We start from the raw sequence: 14262 nt of genomic DNA, 5'->3' as shown, positions 1-14262 counted from the left end.
TAGGACCACTATTTACCACGAAGTCAAACCTCGTGGTAAATAGCGAAAACTTAGAAAAATGCATTTTAATGTATTTTTCTAAGTTGCATGTTACACACACACATGTCCTTTGGACATGTGTGTGCACAACATCAGTGTAAATTCACATTTCAGGGGTGCTACAGGGTGTCCTTTGGACACCCCTGCACCCTTGAAATCGCATCCTTATTTGCGATTAGCAAATTGCTAATCGCAAATAAGGAATAACTCCCCATTCATTCCTATGGGCTAAAGGCCCATAGGAATGAATGAGGAGTTATTCCTTATTTGCGATTAGCAATTTGCTAATCGCAAATAAGGAATGTGTAGGAATCGCAATTTATTTAGCAATTCCTACATGAATCCCGTTTTGCAAGTCCTTAATAGCGATTCCTTATGAATCGCTATTAAAGACTCGCAAAACGGGTCTTTGATGAATCTGGCAGTATGGAGCCAAAGTAGAAGGATAGCACGTAGAAGCTCAAGAATGTGTATGGATTCTGGTCTTACAATGAGAAGACTTTTGTGAGGAGTCTGGGGGGAGAAACGGTGCAAGGACACCCCAGGCACTCCATTTGTTTCATCTAGCTGCAAACCCTGAGAGGAAATGTGCTCTGTAGTAAATTAGATCATGCAGCACGCTACAGCTGAAATCCAGGACTTTCATTTTCACAGTTATTGTGCTCTTATTGCAGTGCACAATGTGTATAAAGATACTAAGATATTACCAGCACATGAGGACAGTCATACCATTTGTTGGTTTGTTTAGCGACATTCCTTAAACTGCAATTTTTTATTGCTCATGTACAATTTTATTTTTATTTCGGATTTTTTTTAGTTAAGGTAAACAGAAGCATCTAACCAGAAAGGCTGTAGATTTCACCAGATACAGATCACAAAAGCATTTTTCAGTTACAGTAATAACATGTTGACAGGTTTTGCAATTGACGGTAGGTCAAAGGTGAAAACAAACATAGTCATCAAAATGTTTAATTTTGAAATGTGCATATTAACAGTGCCAGATTTAATGTAGAATTAAGTACAGAGATGTATCGTGAGTCGGATCAAATTAGATTATAAATAAGGGCAGCATTAAACGTGAGTAGAGGCAGAATTTTTTTTTAACAAAAAAACAATTCAAATTCATTTGTCCCAGTAAATAGAAGAACAAAAATATGGACAACAAACATGCAAATTACAGTATACCTAGAAGATTACTGTTGACTGCGGGTAAATTACGAGCTGGTACCTCTTGACTCAGGTTTGATCAGAGATACCTTGGGGTGGAGTGATTTATGGCTTTGAAAACTAAAATCAACCGCTTGTAAATAAAGAGTTCTATTTTCATCAGACAATCATCTAGCTAGGTGACGGTTTGTCAGAGGTCGGAGCGCGTGTGGGATGATTGTAGCATGACCTTATTGCAAAGTTTGTGAGGAGGAGTGAGTGTTTTTCAGTAAATGGTCAGAGAGAAATCAATCAAATCAAATTTGTCGAGTGCATAGCTAAACAATGGGGGTTCCCAGTGCTACAGATATAGGCACCAGTTAAACCATTCAATGAGTCAAAATAATCAAGTCTAGAGAGATTTCTGACACTGTCCATATGAACTGCAAAGGCGTAATTCAATTGGTATATCATTCCATAGCTTTGGACTTAAATAAACAAAGGAGCGCCCTACTTGTCCTGTCGTTTTAATTCTAGGAATGGAGGCCAAATTGGTATGCCCTGATCGAAGTGCTCACTTGGAAACATAAGGATGCATAAGCAAGTGCACATATACAGAGCCCATCCGTTGCAAAGCTTTGTAGACATAGTACCGTATATTGTACATAATGTGCTGCGAGATCGTAAGCCAATGTAAATGGCGAAGGAGTTGGGAGGAATCAGATTCATTTTGGGGATCTGACATAATAGCAGAGCCGCAGCATTCTGCACAGTCTGCAGTCACTTCAGCTGAGACTTTGTAACCCCCAGGTATAGTACATTGCCAATGTCCAGTCCTGAAATATTCAAGGCATGCATTACAGTAGTTTGTGCATTAAGAGGTAAGTAACACAATATATTTCTTAGACATCTCAGTAGTCCGAAGCAGCATGCAGCTATCTTCGTAATCTATTGATTCAGTTTGTCATCCAGCCAGAAATGTGGGTCTATAATCGATTGACTGGGAATAGGGCAGATGCCCAACTGTTCTGGCTAGCAGTGGGCACCCTATAACTGGGGCTGATTATCTAAAATAAGCACCTCTGTTTTACTGCCATTCATTTTGGAGCAGTTGAGGAATATCCACTCAGCCACGTCTTGGAGACTGAGAGCCCTATTAGACGAGGCCCTGTCATCTATTGCGAAAAGTGAAAAAATGATCTGTGTATCATCTGCAAATGAGTATAGGGATAGGTGAGTTTTTTCCACTATGTTGCCAGGAAGTTTTACTTAAATATTGAATGGAATGGGACTCAGCGTGGAGTCCTAAGGCACTCCATTGGCGGATTAAACGTAGCTCATTTACAAGGTTTACCAATAAAGTGGAACGTGTAGCCTTCTAGAAAAGGCTACAGCCAGGATAAATCTAAATCTTGAACCTCTACCATAGCCAGTCTCTTAAGAAGCACTTGATGAGAAACGGTGTCGAAAGCAGCACTGAGATCCAACAGGATCAGATCTCCAGTGCCTCCCCAATCCAGTTCCCGTCTAAGGTTTTGTGTAATGCCTAACAGTGTAGATTCAGTGATATGTTCTGTAACGTAACCAGATCGGGAAGGATGTAATAATTTGTGAGTATCAAAAAAGTAGAGATCTCCAGTTAATATGCTTCTCTAGAATCTTCGTATAGAGAGCTAAGAGAGAAATAGGACGGTGCTTAGCCCAATTGGAGGGATCCAAATTGGTGTTTTTTTCCAATGGAAGTACATTGGCATGATTCCATTCCTTACGCCCCACGTCAAGGGCCAAAGAATAGTTCTGCTGATGCTGATCCCTCACAAATCATTCAAGGATGTCTTACTCTAAATAACTTTCCCCTAGAGAGGGAAAGTAGTTTTAAAATGGGGGCTTTATATTTGGCAGAAGGAAGGTCTTGGAAACAACATCTAACCAAGGCTAACCTAAAGTTTAAGCAGAAAGTTGGGGCCCTGAGGAATGAACACTCTTGCTCACACACCAAACCGGTTGCACCAGCCCTAGAGATCTACAAAAGCAAGGTCATAAGCTGTGTCCTCTATGGGGCTGAGATGTGAGGATTTGAGAAAGTGGATGATTTTACAGTGACTGAGCATAAGTTCCTTAGGAACTTAGTATCACTTTCCTCAAATACACCATTTCTCCCTCTCAAACTGGACATGTGGGTTAAATGTGTAAAAGATTTAGCAGAACTCTGTCCGTTCATCTTCTGGCAGAGATTGGTTTCGACCCCAGAACTGTCCTCAAACGCCTCAGCTCTCGATGAAGTTTGCACTCTGGACACATTCAAGAAGATAAGTTGGATTAGGAACATCAATAACCTACTTGATAGCATCAGGGTAAAGGGGGGTAGCTCTAACTGCCTAGAACTGCCTACAAAAAAGCAACTAAAAGCCTTGTACTGGGACAGGGTAGCCAAGGATGAAATTAGGGACAGTAAACTGGGCAGATTAACGGGGAATTTTTAGATTTTAAACTGTTGTGTTCTTTGGAAGGCTACCTCGAACATTTTCAGTTGCCGGCAGATAGAAAGCTTTACATCCAATTTAGACACAGATCACTCCTCCTAAATTAATTTACGAACTCATGGTCATGCAAAGCAGCTCGGAACAAGGGCTGTCCCTCTTGCCCTGCTCCGATTGAATCCATTGGCCATGTCTTATCTGGCCCTAGAAGAAAATGGCTTATTCCTATTTGCAAATGGCTGGTAACCAGAGATTATGGCGTAGCTATGCGTATTTTTTAAATCTAATGCAAGACCCCTATTTGCTCATGTGATAGCAAATTTTTAGGCCACATGTGGGGAGTTAGAAGGAAGGCTCAAAATTAAATCTGTTATCCCTTCCATCATACCAATTATGAACTTCTTCGGGCACTGCCAGTAGTGAACCCTAGCTATGTATTCATGAAGAGTAGACACTGAGAGGTCTTTAGAGACCTGAAGGTTAGGTCCCCAGTGGTGATTGATGTTTTACCCCACAAATCAAATGTCAAATTTTAATCGGTATAGTTTTTAGATGGTTGAATTTTAGCATTAAATTATATGTATCGAGCAGATTTTTTTAATGAAATCAAGGATTTTTATACATGTAAACTTTATTAATATGCATATAAGCACACTGCACTTTTATTGTCTGTTGACTGAAATAAAGTTTTTTGACTGACTGACTGAATAGTTCTGCAAATCAGTGAGGATCGGAGATAGTGCATCACTCACCAAGCTAAACTTATCTGGCGGAAGAAGGTCAGAGGAAGAGCCAGATGTGATTGCTTTAGATGGAGCTAAAAAAGTTTCAGTCCTAACTGGTTGGAAAAAAGGCAGCATCTCTATAAGAATTCCAGAATTAGAGATTATATATTGTGCTGTAGCTGTGTTATCAGAGTTAGAGTGGATGGTAGGTAACTTATAGACACATTTCGCCAATTCATTACTTCTTTTTGGGTGATTGAAAAAATGTGTTAGCTCCTGTGGGGCAGCAAAAAGAGATTTGACTATCTGGTAACCTCTTTGAGGGAGTTGCTCGCTGTCTCGATTATGTTTGAATAGTAGGCTGCACGGGCGAAACTTGAAGCTCTATGATATGTCCTACTGGCCTCTTTGAATTTTAGCTAAGCATTTAACAGATAGTGTTTCTGCCACATATGCTTCAAGCATTACAGTACCTCCTTAAAGTAAGTACTGCTTCGGTAAACCATGGGGTGAGCGGACAAGTTCCTTTCTGACATCACTGTAGCATAAGTGTTGCGTCTACATTTGAAAGAATCCAAGAATCTACTAGCCCAGCACATTCATCCATTGTGCCTACCAACTTGGGTTCAGCGTTATAAGATCATATGCTAAAATCGGCTGGATCCAACTAAGCCCACCTCTTCAAGAGGGCCACCTGAGGGGGTTTCCTTTCTTCTGATACAGAGCCCATAATCTGGAAAGAAATCAGTAAACGGTCTGACCACCAAGGGGGAAGTAGGCTCTTCAAGTAAATATCAGCCACATTTATGAAAACAGGGTCCAGGAGATGCTCTGCAGTGTGAGTGGGGTTACTCACAGACAAATAGGTTACATTGGGTCATGTGTCCGGTTATAAGTTAAGGTCATTAAAAATGGTCAGCGGAGTACAGAAATGCATCATGTGCGGGAGAATGTAGTAGATTTGGTACGAAGAGTTGCAGGTGTTGCCTTGTATATTGGGTTGAGCCAAGTTGCAGCCTTTGCTGTGAAGAATAGTGGAAGCACAGGAGAATCCTTTAGTAACATCCAATTTTCTTGCTGCATACTGATCTGCCATTCTGAAGCAGATCCATATAGGAAATAATTTAGATTTGTGGTGCTTGTGTACAAGTGTGAGCTTTGTGATTAATTGAGTATGGCACAAAAGTCGAGTAGGGGATGGATTATTAGGTTCAACAGAAGCCAAAGATGGTGGCAGAAGAGTGCGAGAGTGAAAATATAGAGAGCAGAGACTGGTGTGGTTGGTTTCTGGAGTGATAATGAAGGTCAGAGACTTTGGAACATTTAAGGATAGGAGGAGGATGGAACTATTGAAAGGTTAAAGAATGCAGTTGAATGGTGGAACAGATGCAAGCCTTTTGGTGGGGAGCATTATGGATTGCATTATAGTGTCTGAGAAATACCGATGTTTGATGTACTGTGTGGTGAACAATCTGCCATCAACAAAACAGTTCTGTACCGTCATATAATCATGCTCCTTCATTTGTCTCAGGCGTTTTAAAATTCTATATCAATACTGGATATTATGATTCTACGTTTATTTTCATGTTTTGTAATTTAGCAGGATGACAATAACCAGCCTACATTTGCCATGAGTCACAGGGTTGTACCTACATGAGAAAAAACACTAGTCAGCTCAAAACAGATCCAATAATGGCATTTTGTGCTCTTTAGTTGGCCTCTTTCTTAGATTTTCAACAGTTCAGATAAGTGCTCTCTTGTTTTTCTTTATTATTATTATATATTTTATTATCTTGTGTGGCTTTATTGGTTATTATGTTAAATAAAAGATTGTTTTTGGATTCTGTTTTAACAGTGTGTTATTCTTTACCCTGTTTGAGGCACTCACCTCAGCTGTGGCTGAACGGTGGGCCCAACCCATTTTTATATGCTTCCCATTACCACAGATGGACACACCTCTAACCCCTCCTTCAAACTACCCCTGCATAACAACGACTTATCCCAAAAAAAACACAGCAGAGAATACTTACTTCACCCTTTTGAAAAGTTAAAGAAACCTTTTTTAAGTAGGGTATGGTTCCCTCACTTTGTATGGGAGAATGATTCTATCTTCATTAAAGGATGTAGAAGAAACTTGTAACCCATAAGGAAGACGATGATCATTTCTCCTCTTGGTGATACGGAGGAGCATGATGATGATTTTCAATTTTTAGCCTGAGGGTTATGGGGGTTCGATCATGGTGCCCTTATAGCTCTCACCTACAAGAGACAGAGCAACTTAACAATGAGGATAGCATGAATCCTTTGCTAAATTCTGCCTCCAGCACTGAAGCCATTTTGACAGAAATCTTTGCCTCCTGGAAGCATAATGGGCCCGCGGTCTATTGGCTAGCAATCATCAAATAAGGTGGTCGTTTATATTAAAGCAAACCTCCCCAAGCAAATTGACAGAAAGGAATCTAACTGCCTTTGGAGGAAGTGCCCTAGACCATCCCTGAAAGTGAAGGTGGCGGGCCACCCAGGAACTAGTTGCCAAATTGCCTTCTTTAGGAGTAAATATTCACAGACCCAAAGAAAGACATTGACAGTTTGTGGAAGGCCTTTCAGGGTAGTTTCTCAGACCTCTTCGGCCCACTAAGATTCGGAATATGTCCACAGAACAAGGTATCATCATTGATCCTCTCAGGATGGGCAGAATGACCTACATGCCTACTCATAAACACCTGTTGAGCTAGGCCTCTTGAGAGACAATTCTCCATCTTATTAAATTGGGCTCTTCTGAAGGTTTGTCCCTTACGGGATGGACTTTTGTTTTGCAAACTGTTTGTCTAGGATTTCGGCAAATTTGCCAGTACCTTTACTGTTATGCATAAAGCCCAGAAGGTCCGTTGTGGAGGAGGGCAAAAGACCAGCCATGTGTTCTAAAAGGCCCGCAAAGAATGCATAATTTCTGCAAGGAGTACACCTCGAGAGGTGTATGCTTCGCTATCTTTTGCCCATCATTAGCCAAGTCTGGTGAGGCTATTGTATCTAAGGGCTTGTCCTGCTATGGCTCTATGAGCTGGGAAAAGTACAATCCTTTCCATACATGATTCTCATGAGAGCTGGGGCAAGCAGTCACAGGCAGGTAAGTAGTATGGTGTGCTTGAGCTCAGCATTCCACAATTAAGTAACAGACATAATAACCTTAATGTCCAGCCCGTTGCTTCTCTTTTCAGGAAATGAAAGTACTTTTAATAAAATAGTAGCACTACCAGACATTACATTTTGTTATACAGGATAGTGCTGCTTGCTGCAATCCTCCTTCATTCTGCTGCACCCATGATTCTCCTTTGGTAGTTGCTCCCAGATGGCCCCTATGTTTTGTCACCCCCCCCCATTCTGGAATTCAGGCAAAGCATGAATCAACCTCGGGTGCCGTCTCTTGCAATTCCCACACTCAAATTCTCAGTCAGTTGAAGATTGTTTTGAGCCTTACTCCCTCTTGGTGTATTGAATAGGTAATAGTCCACTCCACTCCCATATGAAAGAGTCTGTACATCTGATACTGGCGCTATGAATGCAAGGATTGCTAAAGGTCACCAGGTAGTCCAGACACACGCCTCTTCAGTCCCTTTTCCGGACAAACTGTGTCCTACTATGCTGAGGCTCTGGCACAGGTGTAGAACCAGTTGTGGGAGTCTCTTTGGATCACTGTGGTGTGGTTCAGTCTGGAACAATGACATTTACAGTCCAAAAAGATAGTAAGGTGATCGTAATATCTGCAGCTCCAGACTGGGCTAAAGATACAGCAGCCTGTGACAAAACCTTCCAGAAACCAGTGATGAGAGACAAGTAAGACTCTCTGTTACATGGACAACTTCTGTCTCACTCTCGGTCCGTCAGAGTTCTCTAGATGATCCTCAGTCCCTGGGGACCCTAGGCCTCTTCCCCTTTGACAGTCTCTCCTTGTGCTGGGCAAGGGAGGCTCCTTCCCACTCTGAGCAGGCAAGCAGGCTCTAGATGCTTCAGAATGATCCAACGGTCCCCAGTAGAAAAGGCAGATGTGAGGTGTTTTCCCCTTACCTTTGGGATACTGATTGTCTGGTAGACACCTGCCCAAGTTGCCTAGCAGCAGTGGTGGTTGCCAACCAATTAAGCTGGTGGGGGCAGCATGTGAGGCAGAGATAGGCACTGAAAGAATCCAGCAGTGCCCTTAAGGTTAATGCCAAAGCTCTCAGTAGTGGTCTGTTTTAAGCAATGTTCATAACGAACCACAACTTAGAGCTCTGGAGTTCTGGCTGAAGTCACTGTGAGTTTTTCAAAGTGTCTGTCAGTAGCTTAAAATAAATAAAAGATTATTTTACCTCTGTCCTCAGTGCTCGCAGTTCTTCCGTTTGCTCTTCACTGGCTCAAACTCCCCTCTTCCAATCAAGGCGCTGCTCTCATGCCCCACAGGCAGCATGACAGAAGCACCAGAATTGACTGGAACAGACTGGCTGGAGCAGATTGGCTACATGTCCACTGAAACACCGGGGGGCACTACTTGCTTGCAACCTGGCTGTCTTAGACAACTGGGTGGAGAGGCTTACACTGTGCATGTCAGGCTGGCTGTCACAAGACGGCCAGCCAAAGTGACTTGCGCAGTGTAAACTGGTGGAGTGGCCCTGCCCCCAATCTCAGCTCAGGCTGGGGAAAGGGAAAAATAAAATGGGAATAAATGTATTTTATTACGATTTTATTTTTCACCTTTTGCGGCGCACGCAGCAGTCTTTTGAGTACTCTGCAGATCACTCTGTTTCCTAGTCATAAATAGTTTAGAACTGGAACAAAGTGGGCTGGTTAGGCTTACACTTGTATACACATTTATTAAACTGGGGTAGCGGACCCACTATCTGCAACTTCAGAACTGGTTTGAGGTTGGTTGTTCTTTTACCAAGTGTCCTCCTCAGGCTGCTCTCTGGACATTGCTTTTGTGTAGAGTGATGTGTCTCACAGCAGGAAGCACTGGGGCTGTCTTCAACCTGGAGCACCCACAACAAAGGCACAATGAGGTGTGAGGATTCTGCACCTGGCCGCCTTCAGCCCAATTGAAGAAGTAATTAGAGACAGTCAAAAGGGAAGACCTAGAAACTTCCTCGCTTCAAACAACAGAAACTGCAGTCTCACTACTCACCCCTACCACCCACAAAATGACAGTGCTCAGGACAATAAATCACTGAGTAGCTCCTTGCTAATAAAAGGCCTCATGGGGTTTTTAAAGGTAACACTGTCTCTATCTTCTTCACTTCAGTGCCTAGATCCCTCCCTCCAGCCATAAGACTGCAGACAATACATTTCCACTGTCTGGATAACAGTTCTCACCCTTCAGCTTGTCTTATGCAAGGTCAAGGGTATCCAATGCAAATCTCACTGGCCCCCTTTACTATGGCTCAGTCACACAATTTCTCACTAAATATGTGTTACATGCACCACAAATGAGCATGCACCTGACATACACATAGGATGCCAGTGCAAGGTTCTTGGTATACTACACAAATTAGAAGAATTTCACACAAGTATGGCCAGTAGATCCCTCTCCCAGTGACCTAGATATAAAGGTCTGGTCACCCTATTAATCCTTCTTAAAACAAGGTATGCTGCCACTAGTGGTTACGCATTATACCTAGGACAGGGGCACTAGTCATCTGCTTATAATGCATGATATTCTCCTCCTGGTCAGAGGATTGGTGCCGGACTTCAGATATTGAGGGATAAACCTAGGCCTTGCCACACACTCTAACATAAACATGATGTTAGAGCAAAAATTAAAGGCATGATACCAGATATACATGTGGGTTTATCCTTTTTCCCCATGTGTGGTTAGGAGGGAGTGTAAGGGATTTTTTCACAATTGGACGGCTTGCTCTCACGATGCTTAAGTCTTACAAGCAGTTTCGGGAACTCAACTATAATTCTGTGAAACTCACTTGCAACGGTTCCCTCCCAATCTGCTAACTTTTCTTTCCAGAGGTCTTCATTTATAGCTATAAAGGTTCATGATTTTATAGGAAAGGGTGCCATTTTGCAACATTTTGTTTTTAAAGATAAGAGGCACAGGACTCCAACCAGTGATAAACCAGAGAGGGTTCAACGGCTGGGTAATGTACTGCCACTTCAAATGGGAAAGCCTTCTTCTATTGAGAGTCATCCTGTTGGAACACAAGTGAATAACCCACGTCGATTTTAAGGCTGATTTTCTCCATGGTCCGATTTTTCTGACCCTTTGTAGGTTTTTAAAGTTTAAAGTTCTTCCTTCCAGCCTCTTCTTGCAGAATTTTTGATTCAACTCCAAGGTTCAAACGAAGAAACAAATAGAGTCGCTGTTTTCAGCAATGATTCACTTATGGACAGGAAGGTGTCAGCCATCAAGAACCTGAAAAAGGTGTTGAATGCCAACAGAGTCTGTTTGAGGCAATTGGCTTTGATAGTGTGTCTTTTGTCCTTATCCATTCAAGCCATCTTTTGAGATCCCTTTCATTAGACGACCTTATAGAGAATAAAGATCCAGCACCTTCACAGAGGAAACTCTTATCCTGAGGTGATCAATGCTTTGGAAGCAGCCAGACTATAGATTATATGGTGGCTAACACACATGGAACCCTGGATTGCACATTTGCAGACTGCAGCAGGTGTCGTCATAGAATCAGATTCTAGCAGGTTGGAATGGGGTGCCAAAGTAGTGACTTTTCTGCGAGGAAAACGTATCAGGTGATGGGTTACAATTACATATCAATTGCGTAGATCTCCGGTGAGATACTTAACCAATGACAAGGCACAACGTGGAGAAGTGTGGCTCAATGGTTAGAGCGGCAGACCCTGATGCAGAGGTCTAGCCCGGGACCAGGGTTCAATTCCCCGCCTCGGCGGGTCTTGGGCTCAAAAATTCCACGGACCTGATAATTCTCGCCTCGGTGCCTATTCCAATCATGGAGTCCCACTCTGCAACTCTGGGCAATAGCTTGCTTAATCTCCATAACGGCCCCCACAACGCTAAGGATGCCTGGCCTCCACCTTGGGGGTGCCCAGGAGAGGACACCTCACAGGGAAAGCCAGGATGGGTTCCACAGCGGTATTCGTACAAGCGCCTTGAGACCCTTGCGGGTGAGTAGTGCGCTATACAAGTATCAATTTACAATTTTTTTTATCAATTTACAACGGTCTGTCCTTATCATGATGTACAGATATCGCAGACGTGCATTAAATCAACCTCTTAGGGGGCAGGGAATCCAGGTTGTTAGTGAATCTGGCAAAACAATTCTGGCATTATTACTTGCAACATCTGTTTATGGGACAGTTGAAAATCTACCTAGCTTAGCCAGTATTGCTGCAGATTGGAACACCTGTCCCGAGTAGATTCTAGTGTGTGAAAACTGAATATGGAAATTTTTCAGAAGCTGTTCAGTCATTGGGGCCGTAGAAAAGTGTGTGTTTGCTCCCACCTAAACCAACTACTACATCAATTTTACAATTGGAATTTAGATCTGGAAGTGCAGTTGACCAATGTATTTCTGAAGGATACTTCCCTAAATATATGTATTATTGTAATGTGAATTTGTTGGTTCTTTTGAGTAAACTCAACTAGCGTATTCGGATCTTTAAAGAAAAAAACTATCCCCTAAGCTTGCCATTTTGCTTTGTCTTAAAACCTGCGGAACGGTATCATATGTAAGAGCACTGGATTTAGACTGACACATTTTTACTCCAAAAACAGTCACTTTTACTCTTGTTAAAAGAACTTAGGGCCTGTTGTACAAAAGCATTTTGTGACTACACAACTTGTGATTTGCAAAGTCACTGTACTACGACTCCAAAACACTTATTTGTTATGTACAAAGCCCCTTTTACGAGTCAGAAATGTTCCAACTTGTCAAATGGATGTTGTAACCCATAGCAAATCGTAATTTGGAAGGGGCTTTCCGAATTGCAGTTCTGCAACTTATGTATCATTGCTATGCAACCACATAATAGTCGCAAACCATTGACCATTTACTGACTCCTGAAAGGAAGTGGCAACTAATTTGTTACGGGGTCGGATCTCCTTGGTGTCTTCTATAAAGTATGCCCACTAAGTGAAATGGATAAGAAAGGTGTAAATACTTCCAGCTTTGGTGCCTAATCCTCCAGAAAAGCCATGGCTAATGGAGCAGCGCAATTTAGACTCCATCGCACAGAAATGCATATATATATTTTCATTTGACATTATATTCACTGGGTGCCCTAACTTCCTTAATGTGTGTGAAGCATTTAAACGTATTAATGGAATATAGTCACTGTAGAGACTAAATATTTATATATGTGTGCACTAATGTTCAGATTAAACATGGAAACGTATTCCTTATTCATGTTTTCTACTTACACTTCAAGTTATATTTGAATATGTAAAAGTATTCTTTTACCCACGTTTTACATTTATTCCTAACGTTACATGTGTGTGTGTGTATAACCATGTATTCGATGTGGACATTAAAGGGGGCAATTATGATGTAGTATGGAAATTGTCCCGAACAAATCCGTTCTGGACTAGTTTCCAAATGAATCGGGTCCTGTGAGTCCGGACGACCGATTATGATGCTTCCCAGCATAGTTTGGTCGGACTCACATTTATTTCAATGGGAGCCTGTGTTCCGATCGAGAACACAGGGTCCCATTGAAAAAAGGGGTGGTTGGGGAAAACTTCGCACCTGCGGCGGGCACTCCATGGTGTCTACTACATTGTGCATGGTTGTGAAGACTGGTCCCTTGGATACCCCCACGGGCTGCATTCAAACATCTCTGGGTAAAGGAGGACCCGCAACAGTCCCCCAAAGACAGATGCCGGCAGCCGTTTTGTCTAGTGTAAACTGAATCAGAACAGCTGTCCGAATTGATCATTGTAATGGCTCGATTGAGAACTTTGTCCATAGAGCTGTACGAATCGGCTCTGAAAGACTCAGGCTTTGTATGGGGCTGAACTGTGGGTGTTTCTTAACTACTGCAAACACATTTTTTAGATCCCTTTGCTCTCTTCCCCAAAGCACCCCACTTCTTCCTCTAAGGTTTGATATGGGTAGGCAATCCATTGTGAATAAGGTACGAGTTCGCCCTTTGCTCTTCTGGTTGCACCTGAAACAAACCCCTGAGCTTTCACATTATGCAGCTGCGGCTGATGAAGTCTGCAAACTCGACTGTTTTAACAAAATGAGGTGGTTTATTAAAGTTAGATCCCTATTTGCAGCAATAGGTTTAGGGAGTTCGTGGAACGCCAACGAACCCTGTTCCTTGCCAAGTAAAAGGCTGCTTAAATCTCAATATTGGAACTGGGTGGCTCAGACTAACGTAACCCAGTCACAAGGTGGTCACCTCACAACTGAATTCATGGACTTTAAAACCCAAAGTGTACACTAGCAATATTTGGAGGTGATTACAATCCCACAGGACAGAAAGCTTTATATCCAATTTAGATTTGGATCACTTCCTGTGAACTCCTTCACAGCTGAGTGACTATGACCCCTATCAGGGCAACTACATTGCCCTGGTTGCCCCAAGTCTACTGAGACAATGGCACACATTTTTTAGGTTTGCTCAATGTATAACTCCCCGAGACGCAAATGGTTGGCACCCGTTTGTATGTTGCTGGGTACACTATGTCACCAGGAAGCGCTGCGTATTTTAAAATTGGATTCAAGGACATTTGTTGCTTGTGCAGTAGCTTGGGGCCCGATGTAGGTAAATCCCATTTACCGATTTTGAAATACCGAATCCTACCGATTCGGTATTCAAAAATCGGTAAATGGGATGTAGGTCCCAACATCTGGATTCGTTACCGAATCCTTAACAATTCTTTAATTACCGATTCGGTAAATACCGAATCG

At 42.4% G+C, this 14262-nt stretch overlaps 1 protein-coding gene across 1 annotated transcript in view; it reads right to left on the bottom strand.

The window, feature by feature from the left end:
* The window catches only part of LOC144781829 (endothelial PAS domain-containing protein 1-like), a 743918-nt gene that overhangs the window by 9822 nt on the left and 719834 nt on the right, over positions 1–14262 (bottom strand). The window lies entirely within an intron of this gene.

This window comes from Lissotriton helveticus, chromosome 9, assembly GCF_964261635.1.
Source record: "Lissotriton helveticus chromosome 9, aLisHel1.1, whole genome shotgun sequence".
Lineage (NCBI taxonomy): Eukaryota > Metazoa > Chordata > Amphibia > Caudata > Salamandridae > Lissotriton > Lissotriton helveticus.
This window is presented reverse-complemented; position numbering and strand designations above follow the sequence as displayed.